The 20,368-nt window shown below is 40.7% G+C and overlaps 1 protein-coding gene across 1 annotated transcript in view; it reads left to right on the top strand.

Moving 5' to 3' along the window:
• The window catches only part of TEX11 (testis expressed 11), a 377,626-nt gene that overhangs the window by 355,305 nt on the left and 1,953 nt on the right, over positions 1–20,368 (top strand). The gene's annotated exons all lie outside the window — the stretch shown is intronic.

Below are 20,368 nucleotides of genomic sequence, written 5' to 3'. Positions count from 1 at the left end.
CCTCTGGTAACCATCACTCTACTCTTTCTCTCCCCAACAGTTCAATTATTTCAATTTTTAGCTTTCACAAATAAGTGAGAACATGTGAAGTTTGTTTTTTTTTTGTGCTGGGCTTATTTCACTCAACATACTGAACTCTAGTTCCATCCATGTTGTTGCAAGTGACTGGATCTTATTTTTTTTATGGCTGAATAGTACTCCATTGTATATAGGTACCACATTTTCTTTATGTATTCATCTGTTGATGGACACTTAGGTTGCTTGCAAATCTTAGCTATTGTAAACAGTGCTGCAACAAACATAGGAGTACAGATACCTCTTTGATATACTGATTTCCTTTCTTTTGGGTATATATCCAGTAGTGGGATTGCTGGATCATACGGTAACTCAATTTTTAGTATTTTGAGGAACCTCCGAACTGTTCTCCATAGTGGTTGTACTAATTTACTTTTCCACCAACAGTGTGCAAGGGTTCCCTTTTCTCCACATCCTCACCAGCACTTGCTATTATTGCCTGTCTTTTGGATATAAGCCACTTTAACTGGGGTGAGATGATATCTCATTGTAGTTTTGATTTGCAGTTCTCTGATGGTCAGTGATAGTAAGTACCTTTTCATATGCCTGTTTGCCATTTGTATGTCTTCTTTTGAGAAATGTCTATTCAGATCTTTTCCTTATTTTAAAACTCGATTATTAGATTTTTTTTCCTATAGAATTGTTTGAGCTCTCTTTATATTCTGGTTATTAATCCCTTATCAGAGGGGTAGTATGTAAATATTTTCTCTCATTCTGTAGGTTGTCTCTTCACTTTGTTGATTGTTTCCTTTGCTGTGTGGAAGCTTTTTAGCTTGATGTGATCCCATTTGTCCATTTTTGATTTGGTTGCCCATACTTGTAGGATATTGCTCAAGGAATCTTTGCCTACTCCAATATCCTGGAGAGCTTTCCCAATATTTTCTTGTAGTAGTTTCATAGTTTGAGGTGTTAGATTTAAGTCTTTAATCCATTTTGATTTGATCTTTGTATAAGGCAAGACAGGGATCTCAAGTTTCCTCCTTCTGCATATGGATATCCAGTTTTCCCAGCACCATTTATTGAAGAGACTCTCCTTTCCCCAAAGTGTGTTCTTGGCACCTTTGTCAAAAATGAGTTCACTGTAGATGTATGGATTTATTTCTGGGTTTGCTATTCTGTTCCACTGTCTTGAGCTGCCTGGGGCTGGAGGAGGGGTGATACGAGCACCCCTTCTGGCCACTACCACTGGGACTGTGCGGGTCAGACCTGAAGCCAGCACAGCACTGGGTCTCACCCAAGGCCTACTGTAACCACTACCTGGCTACCACCTATGTTTGCTCAAGGCCTTAGGGCTCTACAATCAGCAGGTGGTGAAACCAGCCAGGCTGTGTCCTTCCCTTCAGGGCAGCGACTTCCCCCTGGCCCCAGAGATGACATGCAGGAGCCAGGGCCCAGAGTCAGAAACCGTAGAAATCTACCTAGTGCTCTATTCTACTGCAGCTTAGCTGGTATCCAAACCACAAGACAAAGTCCTTCCCACTCTTTCCTCTTTCCACACGCAGAAGAGTCTCTCCCTGTGGCCACCACCATCAGGTGGTGTGGGGAGTTCTGCCGGGCTACTGCCAGTGTTCACTTCAGGCCCAAGGGCTCTGCGATCAGCTTGTGGTGAATGCTGCCAGGCCTGGGACTCATATATCAGAGAAGTGGGCTCCTCTCTGGCCCAGGACAGGTACAGAAATGCCATCCAAGAGCCAAGGCCTAGAACTGGGGACCCTAGGAGCCCACTTGGTGCTCTAACCCACTGTGGCTGAGTTGATATTTAAGCTGCAATACAAAATCCTCTTTACTCTTCCCTCTGCTTTTCTCAAGCAGAAGAAGTCTCTCCTCATAGCCACCACAGCTGGGAATGTACTGGGTCACAACTGAAGCCAGCATGTCTCAGAGTCTCACCTAAGGCCCACAGTATGTACTACCTGGCTACTGCTGCTGATCATTGAGGGCCAAAGTGCTATTTAGTCAGCAGGTGATGAATCCTGCCAAGACTGGGTCCTTCCCTTCAAGGCAGTGGGTACCCTTTAGCCCAGGGTGTGTCTCAAAATGTTATCTGGGAACTAGGGCCTGGAATGGGGCCCTCAGGACTATGCCAAGTGCCCTATCCTACTGTGGCTGAGCTGGTATCCAAGATGCAAGACAAAGTCCCCCTTAAGCTTCCGTCTCCTCTCCTCTAGTGGAAGGAAGGGGTCTGTTTTGGAGCTGCAAACTGCACTGCCTGGGGTTGAGGGAAGGGTCGTGCAATCACTCCCTTGGCTGCCCTGGCTGGTGTCTCACTAGGTCGCATGTCCCCCAGATGCACTGGCTCCAAGCCCAGCACAGCACAAGGATTTGCCCAGGAGTTGCAGTCCTTGTGGCCTAGACTGCCTCTCAAATTTATTTAGAACCCCAGAGCATTTTAGCTCTCAGTGGCAAGGCTTGTTGGAACTCAAGTTCCAACTACTGGGATGGACAATTGCTCTCTAGCTAGGGCTGGTCTAAATACTCCCTCCATGAGCATCAGTTGAGTTCTGCCCAGTATTACTTTCCGCTGTGACAGGGCAGCACTGAGTTCCAAGCAAGATCCCACAATCACTGTGCTCTCCCTTCCCCAAGCACACAGATTCGCCATGCCATGCAGCCACTGTTGGGGCATAGGAGAGGGGTGGCATTGGCAGTTCAAGATTGTCTTTCCTACACTCTTCAGTAGCTCTTTCAGTGATACGAAGTTAAAACCAGGTGCTGTGATCACTCACCTGATTTTTTATTCTTTTTTTTTATTTTATTATTATACTTTAAGTTTTAGGGTACATGTGCACAACGTGCAGGTTTGTTACGTATGTATACATGTGCCATGTTAGTGTGCTGCACCCATTAACTCGTCATTTAGCATTAGGTATATCTCCTAATGCTATCCCTCCCCCCTCCCCTCCACCCCACAACAGTCCCCAGTGTGTGACTTTCCCCTTCCTGTGTCCATGTGTTCTCATTGTTCAATTCCCACCTATGAGTGAGAACATGCGGTGTTTGGTTTTTTGTCCTTGCAATAGTTTGCTGAGAATGATGGTTTCCAGCTTCATCCATGTCCCTACAGAGGACATGAACGCATCCTTTTTTATGGCTGCATAGTATTCCATGGTATATGTGCCACATTTTCTTAATCCAGTCTGTCATTGAAGGACATTTGGGTTGGTTCCAAGTCTTTGCTATTGTGAACAGCGCCGCAATAAACATACGTGTGCATGTGTCTTTATAGCAGCATGATTTATAATCCTTTGGGTATATACCCAGTAAAGGGATGGCTGGGTGAAATGGTATTTCTAGTTCTAGATCCCTGAGGAATCGCCACACTGACTTCCACAATGGTTGAACTAGTTTACAGTCCCACCAACAGTGTAAAAGTGTTCCCATTTCTCCACATCCTCTCCAGCACCTGTTGTTTCCTAACTTTTTAATGATCGCCATTCTAACTGGTGTGAGATGGTATCTCATTGTGGTTTCGATTTGCATTTCTCTGATGGCCAGTGATGATGAGCATTTTTTCATGTGTCTGTTGGCTGCATAAATGTCTTCTTTTGAGTAGTGTCTGTTCATATCCTTTTCCCACTTTTTGATGGGGTTGTTTGTTTTTTTCTTGTAAATTTGTTTGAGTTCATTGTAGATTCTGGATATTAGCCCTTTGTCAGATGAGTAGGGTGCAAAAATTTTCTCCCCTTCTGTAGGTTGCCTGTTCACTCTGATGGTAGTTTCTTTTGCCGTGCAGAAGCTCTTTTGTTTAATTAGATCCCATTTGTCTGATTTTTTATTCTTAATTTTTGTGTAGATAGTTATTAAATTTGGTGTTCCTGCAGAGAGGATGATTGGTGGAGGCTTCTATTCAGCCATCTTGCTCCGTCCTTCCTCCCACAATCCAGTTTTAGAAATTTCCATTACCTAGAAATTTTCCCCTTGCCCATTTGCAGACAATTCTTGCTCCCACCTTTAGCTCCAGGCAACCACAGATCCGCTTTCTGTCTCTGTAGATTTTCTTTCTGGACACATCATATAAATGAAATTACATAATACATGGCCTCTTGTGTCTGGCTTATTTCATTGAGCATAACGTTTTTGAGGTTCATCCATGTTGTGGCATTATCAGTATTCCATTCCTTTTTCTTTTTTTTTTTTTTTTTGCTGAATAATATTCTAGGGAATGGATATAACACACTTTGTTTATCCATTCATCAGTTCATAGATATTTGAGTTGTTTCCACTTTTTGGCTATCATGAATAATGCTACTATAAATATTCATGTGCAAGTGTTTTTGTGAACATATGTGTTTAATTCTCTTGAATATATACCTAGGAATGGAATTGTTGGGTCATCACGTAACTCTATGTTTAACTTTTGGAGGAGCTGCAGTCTGTTTGCCAAAATGGCCATACCATTTTACATTTTCACTAGCGGTGTATGAGGATTCCAGTTTCTCTACATTCTCAACACTTGCTATTGTTCATCTTTTCTTTTTTTGTTATAGCCATCCCAGTGGGTGTGGAGTAGTAGCTCATTGTGGTTTTGATTTATATTTCCTTGATGGCTAATGGTGATGATCATTTTTTCATGTGCTTATTGACTGTTTGTATATTGTATTTGGATAAATGTCTGTTCAATTATTTTCCCATTTTTAAAATGGAATTTTTTATTGAGTTATAAGAGTTCTTTATATATTCTGGATACAAGTCCTTTACCAGGTATATGATTTGTAAGTATTTGCTCCTAGTCTCTGGCTTGTCTTTTCATTTTCTTAAGGGTATCACTTGAAGAGCCAAAGTTTTTAATGTTGATGAAGTCCAATCTATCAATTTTTTCTTTTGTGGGTAGTGTTTTGGTCATGCTGAGAAATCTTTGCCCAACCCACATTTACAAAGATTTTTTCCTACGTGTTTTTGTAGAAGTTTTACACTTTTATCTCTGACATGTAGCTCTATGATTCATTTTAAATTTTGTTATAGTGTGAGGTAAATGTCTAAATGATGTTTTGTTTGTTTGCTGTTGCATATTAGTATCACTCCTCTGCTGTTTGACTTCGGTTTTCACATTTGTAAAGTGGGAATAATACCTGATCTGACTGTCCCACACTGGGGTTGTAAGGATCAATGAAAATAATGTACATTTTGTAAACTTTAACAGCTTGTTCACATGTAAGGCAGTATTGTTATTATAAGAGAGCTATAAAACATTAAGAACACTACATGCCTTGCTTAAAGTTACACAGAAAGTCATTATTTGAGTCCATGTTAATATCTGAGGATCCTGACTGCTCTTGACTCAACTACTTCTTAATATATAAATACAGTCATGTGCCACATAATGACATTTCATAATATATAATGGTGGTCCTGTAAGATTATAATGGAGCTGAAAAATTCCTGTCACCTAGTGACATCATCGCCATCGTAAGGCAACACATTACTCACATGTTTGTGGTGATGTCAGTGTTAACAAAACCTACTGAACTGCCAGTCATATAAAAGTACAGCACATACAATTAGATCCAGTCCATAATTCTTGTTAATGATATAACAAATTACTATGTTACTGTTTCATGTATTTACTATACTTTTATCATTATTTTAGAGTATATTCCTTTTACTTATAAAAGAAAGTTAAAACTGTAAGGCAGCGTCAGGCAGGTCCTTCAGGAGATATTCTAGAAAATGGCATTATCATCCTAGGAAATGACAGCTCCATGTATGTTTTGCCCAAGAAGCCTTTCCAGCAGGACAAGATGTGGAGGTGGGAGACAGTGATATTGATGATCCTGGCCCTGGGTGGGCCTAGGTTAATGTATGTGTTTGTGTCTTAGTTTTTAACAAAAAATTTTAAAAGTTTTTTAAAAAATTAAAAATAGGAAAATGCTTATACAATAAGGATATAAAGAAAATATTTTTGTACAACTGTATAATGTGTTTGTGTTTTAAGCTAAATGTTATTACAAAAGAGTCAAAAAGTTGGGGTTTTTTTGTTTTGTTTTTGTTTTTTTGAGACAGAGTCTTGCTCTGTCACCCAGGCTGGAGTGCCATGGGGCAATCTCGGCTCACTGCAACATCTGCCTCCCGGGTTCAAGCAGTTTTCCTGCTTCAGCCTCCCAAATAGCTGAGACTATAGGTGCATGCCACCACACCTGGCTAATTTTTGTATTTTTAGTGGAGACGAGGTTTCACCACATTGGCCAGGCTGGCCTCAAGCTCCTGACCTCAAGTGATTGTCCCACTTCAGCCTCCCAAAGTGCTGGGATTACAGGCGTGAGCCAGCATGACTGGCCAAAAAAAATTTTTTTTAATTAAAAAGGTTTTTTTTGTTTTTGTTTTTTTGTTTTTTGTTTGTTTTTGTTTTTTGTTTTTTGTTTTTTTTTTTGAGATGGAGTCTCGCTGTCACTGACGCTGGAGTGCGAAGGCACAATCTCGGCTCACTGCAACCTCTGCCTCCCAGGCTCAAGTGATTCTCCTGCCTCAGCCTCCCAAGTAGCTGAGGCAGTATTTTTAGTAGAGACATGGTTTCACCATGTTGGTCAGGCTGGTCTCAAACTCCTGACCTCAAGTGATCCATCTACCTCGGCCTCCCAAAGTGCTGGGATTACAGTTTATAAAGGAAAAAAGTTTCAGTAAGGCAAGGTCAATTTATATTTATATATTTTTTGAGACAAAGTCTCTCTCTGTCACCCAGGCTGGAGTGCAGTGGCATGATCTCAGCTCACTGCAGCTTTGACCTCCCAGGTATAATCAATCCTCCCACCTCAGCCTCCTGAGTAGCTGGGACCACACGTGCGCACCACCACACCTGGCTAATTTGTTTGTATTTTTAGTAGAGACAGGGTTTCACCATGTTGCCCAGGCTGGTCTCAAACTCAGGTTCAACTAATCTGCTCAAGTAATCTGCCCGCCTTGGTCTCCCAAAGTGCTGAGAATACAGGTGTGAGCCACCACGCCTGGCCAAAGTTAATTTATTATTAAGAAAGAAAAATACCCTTTAATAAACTGAGTGCAGCTTAGGTATACAGTGTTTATAAAGTCTGCAGTAATGTACAAGAATGTCCTACACCTTCATATTCACTCACCACTCACTCTCTGACTCACCCAGAGCAACTTGTAGTCCTGCAAGCTCTATTCATGGTTAGTGCCCTATACAGGAGTACCATTTTTTATCTTTCATACCACATTTTTCCTCTGCCATTTCTATGTTTAGATACACAAATACTTACCATTGGGTTACAGTTGCCTACAGTAGTCAGTAGAGTCACATGCTGTATGGGTTTGTAGCCTAGGAGCAGTGGGCTTTACCATATCGCCTAGGTGTGTAGGAGGCTATACCATATAAGTTTGTGTAAGGACACTCTATGATATTCACACAATGATGAAATCACCTAATGATACATTTCTCAGCTTGTGTCCCCATTGTGAAGTGAGACATGACTATCTGCAAATCACAACAGATGGTGGAACATTATATCAGGGTGACAATCTGATACAAACTAGCATTGACTTACCAAAGCCTAGAATTCTCCTGGAGATGTGTAATTACGGCCTGTGTGAATTTAAGTTTAAAAATAAAAACTTCAACATTGGACATTTGGATTATTTATTTTACTGTCTTCTCGGATGAATAGGAAATTCTATTTCTAAGCCATGAGCCTCATCTGGACCTTTCAGGTGTGTTTGCCATAGTGACCAATACAAACTGAAATTAGATTGTACTATAACTCCAAGTTGATCAATTTCCATAGTCTCTCTATAAGGCCAAAATTTCTCTGTGCATTTTGTTTTTGCCACTTTCATTCTGTCCAATATATTGCAGTTCCAATTCTCTGGCTCTTGGGTTACCTGTTAGAGAGCTTAATGTTTTTCTACTTTTCTCATGAGTTTCCCATCCATTTATTGCTCATCCCCTGAAACATGACTGGATAGTTAGCTTTTTAATGCAGTGATTTTTTTTTAATTTTTTAATTTTATTTATTTATTTATTTATTTATTTATTTATTTATTTATTTGAGATGGAGTCTCGCTCTGTCGCCCAGGCTGGAGTGCAGTGGCGCAATCTCGGCTAACTGCAAGCTCCGCCTCCCGGGTTCACACCATTCTCCTGCCTCAGCCTCCCGAGTAGCTGGGACTACAGGCGCCCGCTACCAGGCCCGGCTAATTTTTTTGTATTTTTAGTAGAGATGGGGTTTCACCATATTAGCCAGGATGGTCTTGATCTCCTGACCTCGTGATCTGCCTGCCTCGGCCTCCCAAAGTGTTGGGATTACAGGCGTGAGCCACCGCGCCCGGCCTGCAGTGATTAATTTAATAACCCTCTTGGCTCTTTATATTATATATGTTGTTTATCCTGTTTGATTGAATGTGCCATGCATCTCCTTTGTTTTAAATGCTTGGGAGAAAATTCTGCCTTTGTTTGACTGACTTTTTTAATGACCAGTCACTCATTCATTATTCACTGAGCAGATAACCTTTATCAAGTGCCTCCACACACTGGCAAAATGGCTATCATACAAATATAAAACCTCATGCCTCACAATATTATGCTTTAGACTGAGCAGAGTACTCTTACATCCACTCTCTCGTACAACCTCCAACAGCAATTATATGAAGTAGACAATGCTGCTATTATTATCCCCAATTTATCAATGAGGGAATTTTAAGATTCAAAAAGTCAAGTTACCAATTTACCTAAGGTCATTCATGACTAATGAGTGAGAGTCAAGACTAGAATGCAGGTCTTCTGAGCTCCTGTCTTAGTCAATTCGGGCTGCTATAACAAAAATACCGTAGAGTGGGTGGCTCGTAAACAACAGAAATTTATTTCTCACAGTTTGGGAGGATAGAAAGTCCAAGATCAAGACACTGGCAGACTCAGTGTCCGGTGAGGGTCCGCTTCCCCATAGATGGTCCTTTCTGACTGTAAGCTCACATGGCAGAAGGGATAAAGGATCTCTCTAGGGTCTCTTTTATAAGGGCACTATTCCTATTCATGAGAGCACTGCTCTTATGACCTTATCACCTCCCAACAGCCCCACCTCCTAATATCATCACCTTGGAGGTTAGGATTTTAACATACTAATTTTGAGGGGACACAAACATTCAGTCCATTGCACGTCAACTACAGGGCTGTTTCCACTAGAAGTGCGTGGCTTCTTTACCAGTTTTTGCTAGGAAATTTTAGTTTAAAGGAGAAGCTCAAGTTGATATTTAGAAGCTAGTGGTAATGAAAAAGCAGGGAGATGACTCCCAGGCTTAAGCAGACAAACCTATCAACCTATGTAGGTTCATATTCTAGATAATTTTTAAGAAGAAGTCAATTGCTCAGGTTTTTTAAAATCAAAATTTTATTTTAAAATAATTGTAGATTTACACGCAGTTGTAAGAAATAACACAGAGAGATCTCGTGTACTCTTTTTATTGTTTGTTTGTTTTTGAGACAGAGTCTCGCTCTGTCACCCAGGCTGGAGTGCAGTGGCGCCATCTCGGCTTACTGCAACCTCCGCCTCCCAGGTTCAAGTGATTCTCATGCCTCAGCCTCCCGAGTAGCTGGGACTACAGGCACATGCCACCATGCCTGGCTAATTTTTTGTATTTTCAGTAGAGATGGGTTTTCGCCATGTTGGACAGGCTGGTCTTAAACTTCTGGCCTCAAGTGATCTGCTCACCTTGGCCTCCCAAAGTGCTCATGTACTCTTTACCCAGTTTCCCCCAACGATAACAAAACTATAGTACAATATCACAATCAAGATGTTGGCATTATCACAATCAAGACGTAGAGCATTGCATTTCTGTCACCACAAGTATTCCTCATGTTTCCTTTGTATAGCCCTCACACTCTTCTCTCCCACTCTCAGCTCCTCCTTAAACCTTGACAACCACAAATCTATTACCAATTTCTATAATTTTGTCATTTCAAGCATGTCATATAAATGTGATCAAACAGTATATAGCTTTTGAGATTTGGAATCATACAGTACATTACTTTTTGAGATTGGCTTTTTTTGAGACAGGGTCTTGCTCTGTCACCCAGGCTAGAGTGCAGTGAAGCTGATCATAGCTCAGCCTCAGCCCCCCAGGCTTAAGCGATCCTCCCACCTCAACTCCCCGAGTAGCTGGGACCACAGGCATGCACCACCAAGCCCAGCTAATTTTTTAATTTTTTTGTAGAGATGGTCTCAAACTCCTGGACTAAGCGATCCTCCCTCCTTGGCCTCCCAAAGTGCTGGGATTATAGGTATGAGCCACCACACCTGGCCAAGATTGGTTCTTTTCACTTAGCATAATTCTCTAGAGATTCATCAAGTCAGTGTTTGTTACAAAAGGACAAATATCGTGTCCTTCTATTTATATGAAGTACCCAGAGTGGTCAAATTCATAGAGATGGACACCTGGAGGGGAGGCTCCCCAGGAAGAGCTGACTGGGTGTTTAACGGCCTCTTCTTGCAGGCTCAAGATTGACCTTAGCTTGGAGTCACTGGGCTTGAGCTTCTATTTCCCAGTCAGGGTTGTTCACTCAGTTTTACATGAGAAAATACTCAGTGTTTGAAGAATCCAGCAAAATTACTCAAACTCAGTGTTTATGGAAGGGAATAAAATAGTAAGGCATTTACATTTTATATCTCCATAAACAAGCAAAAGTGTCTATCTCTTTCAGATGACAAACATGTCATTTTAATTATCTCCATAATAAAAAAAATTATTTAATAAACAATTGAAAAAAAAAGAAAGTAAAGTGGTAGTCACCAAGGACTGGGGTTATTATATAATAGGTACAGACCTTTAGCTTTGCAAGATGAAACTGGTTCTGGAGATGGATGGTAGTGATGGTAGCACAACAATGTGAATGTACTTAATGCCACTGAACTGTTCACTTAAAATGATTAAGATAGTTAAATTTTGTGCTATATGTATTTTACCCCATTTTTTAAGTCATAGAAAAGAGTCTTTGTCAGGTATTGTAACATTTCTGTTGTCTCAGTGTTGGCATCAATGCATGGTCTTTTTTCGTTATTTGAGATCTTCCTGGTTATTGGTATAATGAGTAAATTTGTTAAACCTGGACAATTTCATATTTTGTTCTGAGACTCTGGATCTCATTTAAACCTTCTGTTTTAACTTGGTTTCTCTGACCTGCTTTAGCAAGGGAGTGGGCCCAGCCTTGTTACTTCCAGGTAGAGGTAGAAACAAGCCTAAGTTTCTAACTTGGCCTCCATCATTGATACTCAAGGTGGAGGACTCCTTTTTACTACTGGTCCCTTGGCTAGAGACAGCAGACTTTTCTTGGGGCTTTTTTACTTTTTTTTTTTTTTTTTTTCTTTTTGGGTCTATGTCTGTTGGCATCTCTAGCGCCAAGTTTGGGGTATATGAAGCAAAAAGAAAACCCAGAGAACTTATCACTGTGTCAATCCTTGGCTCCAAGGTCTTCCCTTTCTCTACACCTTTCAGAGGTTTCTTATGTTTGTTTTATGTATAATGTTCAGGAGTTAGTTCTATTTAGCAAGAAGAATAGGGATAAGTACATCTATTCCATCTCATGGAAGTGGGAATTTCTTGGTTCATTTTTAAGAATACACAAAGACTTAAATAATGGTGGGGGGGGGGAACCTACACTTAAAGAGAAGGGACAAACCTAATCCTCACAGCTGATGTCAGAGTCACAGAGTCACAAAGGCGTTTTGTAACCAAGAAGCCCAGAAGAATACAGACTCTTTCCTTTTACAAGGGAAGCTAAGGTGATTCAAACTACTGAGCTACATTCTCTAAGAGTTTGCTTCTCAAAGCGTGATCAGCATCACCTAGGAGCTTGTTAGAAGTATGGCATCTTAGGCCCCAGACCTACTGATTCAGTCTGCATTTTAACTATATTTCTGGCCGGGCACGGTGGCTCACGCCTGTAATCCTAGCACTTTGGGAGGCCGAGGCAGATGGATTACTTGAGGTCAAAGTTCAAAACCAGCCTGGCCATCATGGTGAAACCCTGTCTCTACTAAAATTACAAAAGTTAGCCAGGCGTGGTGGTAGGCATCTGTAATCCCAGCTACTTGGGAGGCTGAGGCAGAAGAATCGCTTGAACCTAGGAGGTGGAGGTTGCAGTGAGCCAAGATCACACCACTGCACTCCAGCCTGGGCAACAGAGTGAGACTCCATCTTAAAAATATATATTTTATATATATATATATATATTATATTTCCAAGTGTCTTGTATGCACATTAAAGTTTGAGAAGGTCATTTATCAGTATCTTTTGTCTGTTGTTTGGCCTTCTACTAGTTCAATTTCATCTCAGTTCCTACTTCTGCCAATCTTATATAAGTTCATAGATTAGGCGATTGGGATCTAAAGGAAATATAAGGTAAAGTTTCATTCAATGACTGAGAAAATTTAGAACTGGAAACTAATGATCTTTGCAGTTACCTAATTGAAGCTCATTATTTTGCAAATTGAGGCATTGAAAGGTTAAATAACTGACACAAGGTCATACCACTATATAATGGCAAAGCTAAAAATTGCAGCCGTGTTACTTCTTCATAGGACAATGGTCCTTGGGTTTTCTTTCATCTATTTTTTAATAAAATTTTTTTAATTGAGAGGAGGTCTTGCTATGTTGCCCAGGCTGGTCTCAAATTCCTGGGCTCGAGCAATCCTCCTGCCATGTCCTCTCAAAGTGCTGGGATTACAGGTGTGAGCCCCTGCACCCAGCCTTCTTTCATCTAAATCTTCCTCCTTCCAAGCCTCACGTCTCCCTGAGACTGGAATTGAGGTTCATACAAAGGTATCTTTGAGTCAGATTTTGATATTGTGTCTCTCCTACAGCTTTGTAGTTTCCTAATTGGTCTCTGGCTCTTTCTTCTCTTCTCCATTTTTTCCTGTGCATCCGTATCAAATATATCTCCCTAAAACACAGCCTTTGCTCTATCACTCCCTTCAACTCTGTATTTCCCAAATCCTTACCTAGACCCTTAAGGCTATTTATCCATAACCTCATTCAACCCCCAAAACAAGACAGAGTTTTTCCAGGCAATAGTCAATATTCTCTTTATCATCAACCTTCACCTCCTTCTCTCCCTTCTTCTTAGAACAAAGCAGAATCTTCCCTGAAGAAAACGTGTCCCTCACTACCAATTTTTATGGAGATCTCATCTTTTCCAACTCCCTTTTTCTCAGCAGAAGGGACTAAATTACCTGGATCTTTGCTCCATGGTGGCACTTTATACTATTTACATACCACCTTCCTATGGCTTCTCTTCACTTAAAACCTATATCTCTTAATCACCAATGTTGTCATGTCCTGGACCCATCTTTTCCTTCCTTGGTAACTTCATTGTTATTTATTATCCTAAGCGACTTTGGCATCCATGTTAGCAATTCTTGCACCTCACAGTTTCCATTTTTTACTTTTTAGCCACTGTCTACATCCCATATAAGCCACCCACTGTGGCACTGCTCCACCTTCAAGACTGGTAACTAACGCAACACTTTTCTATTGAGTATAATCTCCCTTACTTCCCCATATCTATTCTCTGTTCTCACTTGAACTTCAAATCACTCGTCTTTTCCCATTCTATTATAGTCCAGTCTAACTACCTTTTTTTCTTTTTCTCTTTGTTTTCTTTTCTTTCTTTCTCTTTTCTTTATTTCTTTATTTGCTTCCTTCCTTCTTCCCTCCCTTCCTTCCTCCCCTTCCTTCTCTCTTTCTCTCTTCTTTTGATTATTCCTGCTGTTTCATTTTTTTCCAGACCTGGTACCTTGCCACCATCAGTTCTTCTGCTCCTGATCTTGAGCAGCAGAAGCACTAAAGAAAGTTACAGAACCATCTAGATCTGGCCCAGTACAGATTCATTCTGTTAAGCTTTCAGTGGGTTCTCATTGCTGCTCAGAAATTCTTTTATTCCTGTCAACTTTTTGGCAAACTCAAGTAAAGTGACTGCTTCAAACCTTTTCTAATCTCGTAAAAACTTAGATCTACCTCATTCCCCATTAGATGATCTCATCATATCATTTCAGTTGAGAAGATCAAGGGCATCACATATGAGATCCCTCATTGGCCCATGTCTCAACCATAACATTCTACCACTGTACCTATCTACTCACCTTTCCTCTTTTTTCAAAAGAAATTTTCTCAACCTTGCACTGTCAGTTCAATCCCCTTCTACTTCCTGAGGCATTTTACTGCCTGTCCATCATTTTTACTCTCTGTCTACAGATCGTTCCATTCTGCTTTCAAGAATGCATAAGTCTCAAACAAATGGAAATATATACCATGTTCTTGGACAGGAAAGCCTTAACAGTATAAAGTCAGTTTCCCTAAATTCAATGCAATAAATTCAGTCAAAATTAAAATCTCAGTAGGATTTTTAATGAAATTTGATGATTCTAAAATTCTTCCCTAAAAGAAAATGAACGAAAACATTTTTTGTAAAAGAACAAGGAAGGACTTGCCTTATCAAATACTTTTAAAACTATAAATGATATTAATTTTAAAAGTATGGCATTAGTGCAAAAATCTACAAAGAGATTAATAGAACAGAACCGAGCCTAGAAGGAGATCCACATATCTATGAGAATTTTGTGTGCAATGGAGAAGGTATATCACATCACTGAGGGAACAATTGGTAAAATGGTATTGGGACAATTTAAAAAGCAAAGTTACATCCTTATTTTTAAACTGAGGGGCATTGTAGCATAGTGGTTAAGAGAACAGACTTTGGAGCCACATAGCCAGTTCAAATAAATTCTGGCTACACCATTTATTAGCTGTATGACTTTGGTCTTATTAATTAATTCTTTATACCTCTGTACCCTCATCTGTAAAATAAATATAATAATAATCTCAGCACTTTTGGAGGCGAAGACAGGAGTATCACTTGAGGCCAGGAGTTCAAGACCAGCCTGGCCAACATAGCGAGACCTTGTCTCTATGAAAAATAAATAAATAAATAAAAGCTAAAAAAAGTGCCTACCTTACAGTATTATTAGTATTAAATAACTTAATATATATAAAGTACTTATAGCAGCACATAGTAAGTACTATGTAAGTGGTAGTATTATTTTTTTGCCTTATACCATGCACAAAAATAAAGTCCAAAAGGAAGAAATAAAGAAAACCCAGATAGATTAAAGAGCTAAACATAAAATCAAAGCTATAAAAGCATTAGGAAAAAACAGAGGAAAGCATTTTTTTAAATCATGGAATGGAGAGGACCCACTCAGAAGCTGTATAAGAAACAAATAGTTTTGGTTACATGAATTAATAAATAGCACAAGATATCACAAAACATTTTAGGCCTGGTGCAGTGGCTCATGCATGTAATCCCAGCACTTTGGGAGGCCGAGGTGGGAGGTTCACTTGAAGCCAGAAGTTTGGGACCAGCCTGGGCAATAAAGTGACACTCTGTCTCTACGAACAACAACAAAAAAAAAAACCCATAAGTTTTGTGGGTTTTTTTTTTGAAATGGAGTTTCACTCCGTCACCCAGGCTGGAGTGCAATGGCATGATAATGGCTCACTGTAGCCTTGACCTCCTGGGCTCAAGAGATCCTCCCACCTCAGCCTCCCAAGTAGCTGAGACTACAGGCACATGCCACTACACCCAGCTAATTTTTTGTATGTTTGGTAGAGATGCGGTTTCACCATGTCTCCTAGGCTGGTCTCAACCTTCTGAGCTCAAGCAACTCACCCTCCTTGGCCTTCCAAATTGCTGGGATTATAGGCATGAGCCACCACACCGAGGCAGATATGTATTTTATACTTTGGGTTATAATACAATATTACTTTATTTTATTGTTCATATTGTTCTAGTTTTGAAAAAGTCTGGCAGCTTCCCAGAAGGTTAAACATAGTTACCCTATGACCCAGAAATTCCACTGGTAGGTGTATACCCAAGAGAAATGAAAACATGTGTCCAAAGACTCATAACAAATGTTCATAGCAAAGTTATTCATATAGCCCAAAATGGAAACAACCTGAATATCTGTTAGCCAATGAATGGGTAAACAAAATGTGGTATTTCCATTCAATGGAATATTATTTGGCCATTGAAAGGAATGAAGTACTAACACATGCTATAACATGGATAAACCTTGAAAACATGGTAAGTGAAAGATGTCAGTCACAAGGGCCCACATACTGCCTGGCCCCATTTATCTTAAATGTCCAGAAAAGGCCAATCTATAAGAGACAGAAATGAGAGTAGTGGTTGCCCAGGGCTTAGTGGGATAGAGGGGCAGGTTGAGAGGAAATGGAAGGATATTGGCTGGGGGCGGGGGGAATGTGGAGCCAATGGGCATGGGCTTTCCTTTTGGAGGAATGAAAATATTCCATAATTGATCGTGGTGATGGTGGCAGAACTCTGTGAATACTGTAAATATACTAAAAACCACCGCATTGTACACTTTAGGTAAACTATGGTATTTTTTTAATTGTATCTTAATAAAGCTGATGCACACATACTATTTACTTTGGGAATCTATGGAGAGCCTAAAAGGATAGGCATTTGTGCTCCAGAATACCTACGATTCCGTTAGAGATCTACGTGGCTGCCATATGTATTAAGATGTTGAGGACAGAGAAAACTGGTTTCAAATATGAGGCCCCAAAAACCATCAGAGCAAACACCTCAGTTTGCTGGCATTGATTTGTATTACACGTAGGCAAGTCCATGTGGCTTTGAGGTCAGTAGCTGTGTGGATGCATTTCTTTATTGAGGATTAATGATTTTCATAAGCAATGCTGGGCATGAGGGCAATTAATGCAAATTAAAATAAAACTCGAGTGTTCCCTAACTCATTGAATGACACCATCATTCTTCTGGTTGCGCAAGGCAGACATCTAGGAGTCATCCTCAGCACCTCCCTCACTCCCACTGCTAATCTATCACCAAGTACTATCAATTTGACCTCCCAAATATCTCTCAAATTCATCTACTTCCTCCTGTCTTTCACCATCAATAACCTAGTTCAAGTTACACACGTTTTATCTCAGCTACTTTAGTGATCTCAGGAACCTTTTAACTGGTCTCATATCTACTCTTGCTTTCTTCCTTCCTTTCTTTGCCCAGCAACCAAGGTGATCTTTTACTTTTTTTTTTTTTTTTTTTGAGACGGAGTCTCGCTCTGTCGCCAGGCTGGAGTGCAGTGGTGCAATCTCGGCTCACTGCAACCTCTGCCTCCCAGGTTCAAGCGATTCTCCTGCCTCAGCCTCCCCAGTAGCTGGGACTACAGGCAACCACCACCACGCCCAGCTAATTTTTGTATTTTTAGTAGAGATGGGGTTTCACCATATTGGCCAGGATGGTCTCGATCTCTTGACCTCGTGATCCGCCCATCTCGGCCTCCCAAAGTCCTGGGATTACAGGTGTGAGCCACCATGCCTGGCCAATCTTTTACGTTTTTGAGTATGCATGACCTTTTGAAATCCTCTTTAGTAGTTTCCCATTGCTCTTAAAATAAAGACCAAAATCTTGAATGTGGTGTACAAGATCCTACTAACCTATCTGTCCTCATCTTGAGCCACTCTTTCCCTCACATTCTGCACTGTCAGCCACACTTTACGAGACCACAAATTACCACCTTCTAGGCAAATATGATGGTCTCTTTTCCCTGGCCTTCATTATTGACCACTGCCTCCTTATTGAAATTCTGTTTTCCTTTGTCCTTTATTTTCTCGCCACTCCTCTGCATTCTTTTCCCTCTTACCACCCAACTATGAACATTTCCGATATTCTCTACTCTTTGCTACTCTGTATTCCGTACTCTGTCCTTTAAGTGAATTAATACACTTTAACTATTAACTGAGTTCCAATCCGTATCTGCAACCGCCTGCTTATCTCCAGAGTTACCTCAAGCCAACATGTTTAAAATAGAACTTATTGTCGTCTTTATCCCTTATCCCCAGAAACATGTCCTTCAATTTTTTCTTTCAATGATGCCAGCATTCTTTCAGCCATTCAAACTACATACCTTAGAGCCATTTTCACTTGACCTGTCATTCCCCATATCAAATCAGTTACCAAGTTCTGTTGATTCTTCCTTTAAGTGATTCTTACATCTGTCCATCTAAATTGTCACTATTTTAGTTCTGACCCTCATCACTTCATTCTTAGATCACACAACTCCCTTTATTTTTATTTATTTATTTATTTATTTATTTATTTATTTATTTATTTATTTGAGACAGAATCTCACCCTGTCGCTCAGGCTGGAGTGCAGTGGCGCGATCTTGGCTCACTTCAAGCTCCGCCTCCCAGGTTCACGCCATTCTCCTGCCTCAGCCTTCCGAGTAGCTGGGACTAGAGGTGCCTGCCACCATGCCCGGCTAATTTTTTGTATTTTTAGTAGAGACAAGGTTTCACCATGTTAGCCAGGATGTTCTTGATCTCCTGACCTCGTGATCTGCCCGCCTTGGCCTCCCAAAGTGCTGGGATTACAGGCACAAGCCACCACGCCCGGCCTTTATTTTATTTTTTGAGACGGAGTTTGGAGTTTCGCTCTTGTTTCTCAGGCTGGAGTGCAATGGCACGATGTCGGCTCACCACAACCTCCACCTCCTGGGTTCAAGCGATTCTCCTGTCTCAGCCTCCCAAGTAGCTGGGACTACAGGCATGTGCCATCACACCTGGCTATTTTGTATTTTTAGTAGAGACGGGGTTTCTCCTTGTTGGTCAGGCTGGTCTCGAACTCCTGACCTCAGGTGATCTGCCCGCCTTGGCCTCCCAAAGTGCTGGGATTACAGGTGTGAGCCACTGCACCCAGCCACAACTCCCTTTAAACACGTCTCCCTGTCTGTGTTTTCCCACAAGGAGGTCTGTTCTAAACACCACTGGCATTTCTATCTTATTAAAACTACGCTTTCATCATATGACTCTCCTTCTCAAAAAATTTCAGTGCCTTCCCGTTGCCAGCAGGATAAATTTCAAAATCTGAAGCCTGTAATGCAAAAACCCTTAACACTCCAGCCCACAAGACGTTAGCAAACGTTCCACATACCGTGGATTAGACGAAGTTCCACGGTTTCTTTACTGTAAAACTTCCTTAAACTTTCAGTGAACTAATGTGCATTATAATGCTCCAAAAGGGTGATATATAGAATGCGGCATTTCCAAAACGCATTTGACTAAAGAACTCTATTTTCATAGACCATCTGTTAACATTTCTCATGACACTAGTGTTCTGAGGAAGAACATTGAGGAAAGGCTTAGGAAGCCTCATCCTACATTTCCAGTCTTATTTCCCGTTAACTCCTCTACATAAATCGTCTGCTTAGGCCAAACAACTCTTGGTCTTCCTAAGACATGCTTGTTCTCAAGTACAATCCAAGTCTTCATTTATTCTGTTCTACCCACATGGAATGCCCTTCTCTTTCTCTGAATATCTATATTTTTCTTTTTAATTGAGATTTAGTTCATATATCATAAAACTCACATTAAGGTGTACAGTTCAGTGAGTTATAGTATATTCACAAGATTGTGCAACCGTCACCATTATCTAATTCTAGAACATTTTCATCATCCCCAAAAGAAACTCTATACCCATTAGCAGTCCCTCCCCATACCTCCCTTCCCCAGCCCCTGGCAACCACAAATCTCCTTTCTGTCTCCATGGCTTTGCCTATTCTGCACATTTCATATAATCTCTGTATATGTAGATCCTACTCATCTACCCTAAGATCATGTTTGTTTGTTTGTTTAAGTCATTTTTTTCATTCATAACATTAAAATCACAACACTCATACCCTGTATCAGACACTGTGCCAAGCAAAGGCAAATGTCATTTTACCTTCAAGGGGCTCCCTGCCTAGTGGGGGAGACAGGCAGTACAGTGTTCAAAGTACTATTATGGTGCTGTGAACAAAGTACCAGAGGGGCAAAGAGGTTTGAGCAAGAAATTGTGGAGAGCCAGGGAAATCCTCACTGAGGAGGTGGCATCTGACTGGATATTGATTCATTTGTTCATTCATTCATTCAGCAAACAACTGTTGTGCCTCTTATGTGCCAGGCACAGTGCTGGACTCTGAAGATACAAAAATGCACAAGAAAAATTCCCTGTACCTCAAGGAGCTCAATTGTCTGGAGGAGATAAATACATAGCATTTCAAAACAATATAATATATTAGAGGAATGGAAAGCTCACTGTGGGAACAGACAACTAACTCTGCTTGTGAATTTGAAGAAAAAGTATAAGTCTACGAAGTGGACAAGGATGAGGGGTAGTGTTTCAAGCAGAGACTAGACCACCTCTGACTGGGATATCCTAGTGCTCATTTCTTTAACTGAATGAGAGCACCTAATGTTTGTGTCTCTTAATCACAT

This window comes from Pongo abelii, chromosome X (genome assembly GCF_028885655.2).
Source record: "Pongo abelii isolate AG06213 chromosome X, NHGRI_mPonAbe1-v2.0_pri, whole genome shotgun sequence".
Classification (NCBI taxonomy): domain Eukaryota; kingdom Metazoa; phylum Chordata; class Mammalia; order Primates; family Hominidae; genus Pongo; species Pongo abelii.
Note: the sequence above shows the minus strand (reverse complement) of the source record. Positions and strands in the feature narration are given on the sequence as shown.